The sequence below is a fragment of the Odocoileus virginianus genome, chromosome 26, assembly GCF_023699985.2.
Source record: "Odocoileus virginianus isolate 20LAN1187 ecotype Illinois chromosome 26, Ovbor_1.2, whole genome shotgun sequence".
Taxonomy (NCBI): Eukaryota; Metazoa; Chordata; class Mammalia; order Artiodactyla; family Cervidae; genus Odocoileus; species Odocoileus virginianus.
Genome location: NC_069699.1, coordinates 9,986,088 through 9,987,944, shown reverse-complemented (window position 1 = coordinate 9,987,944; position 1,857 = coordinate 9,986,088). Strand labels below are relative to the sequence as shown.

The 1,857-nt window shown below is 38.9% G+C and overlaps 1 pseudogene; it reads left to right on the top strand.

Annotated features, from left to right (window-relative positions):
* The first annotated feature begins 516 nt into the window (after positions 1-516).
* On the top strand, positions 517-1,407 carry LOC139031202 (transformer-2 protein homolog alpha pseudogene; annotated as a pseudogene).
* The last annotated feature ends 450 nt before the right edge of the window (positions 1,408-1,857 follow it).

The window sequence follows — 1,857 nt, the reverse complement described above, 5'->3', positions numbered from 1 at the left end:
GACATGAGTGATGTAGAGGAGAACAACTTCGAGGGCAGAGTTAATGTTCGTGAAGAAATTGAAGAGTTTTTTCCAAGAATGTGGAAGATAAATCAAGATAAAAGAAGGCTAATGAAAAGTATTAAAGATCAGAAAATTAAAATTGAATGGGGGAAAAAATTGAACAGAAGATTGGTCAGATAGAAGCCCTTGAATATTTTTTTAAGGCTATTTTGAATTGTTTTGGGGAAGAATACACGAAGTATGAAAAATGAAAAAATGAAGAATGAAGAGAAGTAGAAAGCAAGAGTGAAGTAGAATTAAAAGAATCTGGAAGAATGAATGGGTCCTAGGTTAAGTAAATGAGTCTCGCTCTCAGTCAAAATCTCCAACGGGAACTCCTGCTCGTGTAAAATCGGAGAGCAGGTCAGGATCTCGTAGTCCATCAAGGGTTTCCAAACACTCTGAATCCCATTCTCGATCAAGATCAAAATCCAGGTCGAGGTCAAGGAGGCATTCTCATAGACGTTACACTCGATCCAGATCCCATTCTCACTCTCATAGGAGACGGTCTCGAAGTAGGTCATACACACCAGAATACCGGTGTCGAAGGAGCCGAAGTCATTCTCCAATGTCTAACCGGAGAAGACATACAGGCAGCAGGGCAAATCCTGATCCCAGTACTTGTCTAGGAGTGTTTGGCCTCAGTTTGTACACAACAGAGAGAGATCTCCGAGAAGTATTTTCTCGATATGGACCGTTGAGTGGTGTCAATGTGGTTTATGACCAGCGAACTGGACGGTCACGAGGATTTGCTTTTGTTTATTTCGAGAGAATAGATGACTCAAAGGAGGCTATGGAAAGGGCAAATGGAATGGAACTGGATGGTAGAAGAATTCGGGTGGATTATTCTATCACCAAGAGAGCACACACACCAACACCAGGCATATACATGGGCAGACCAACTCACAGTGGCGGCGGTGGTGGTGGCGGCAGGGGTGGCGGTGGAGGAGGCGGCAGACGTCGAGACTCTTACTATGATCGAGGATACGATCGTGGGTACGACAGATACGAAGACTATGATTACCAGTACAGAAGAAGATCACCTTCTCCTTACTACAGTCGATACAGATCACGATCAAGATCTCGATCCTACAGCCCAAGACGCTATTAATAAGCAGAGCGGTTGCAGTTGAGGACATCTTTTTCTCTTTTTTTAAATTCTGGATTTCCCCAAGCTTCTAATCCTTCCTACTCCTCAAAAAGAACCCTTAAAAAAATCTTTGGTTTGTTTAGCATCTACACTTTGTCAATTGTATTGCTATTTTCCACACCTTTTATTATATTCTTAAAGATGTAATTGTCATTTTTGAGTAGTTAAACATCTTGAGTAAAAAAGGAACCCCCAGTGTTATGCTTTGTAAATGATTTTTTTGTTTGTTTTTTGCTTTATGGGAAATTCACTCCTATCTTATCAAAATGAGGAAAGAAATGATCTTTTTAAAGCTTCTTTTGTGTTAGATATTGTATTAGACATTGTATTAGAGGTCTGCATTTACTACAAACTCCTTTTTTAACTTTCTTTTGGGGAAGTTAGTAGTAGTTCAGTCAGGTTAAGTTTGTCTGGGGTGGCATGGAACAGTCAAATAGTTGAGTGTAGAAAGTTTGAAGCTATAGAAAAAACGCTTACTTGGTCATTTCTTTTGAAGAACAGAATTTTTGAACCCTAAAAATTACATCGTTTTTTTTTTTTTAGAAATGAAAAGCTTGTGGACTCCTGCAAAACATGTTGTATTTAAAACACATTTGTTGAAACTTAAAAAAAAAAAAAATCTATCCTGGGAAATGCTCTATGAATACTTGAGAAGGATGAAAATT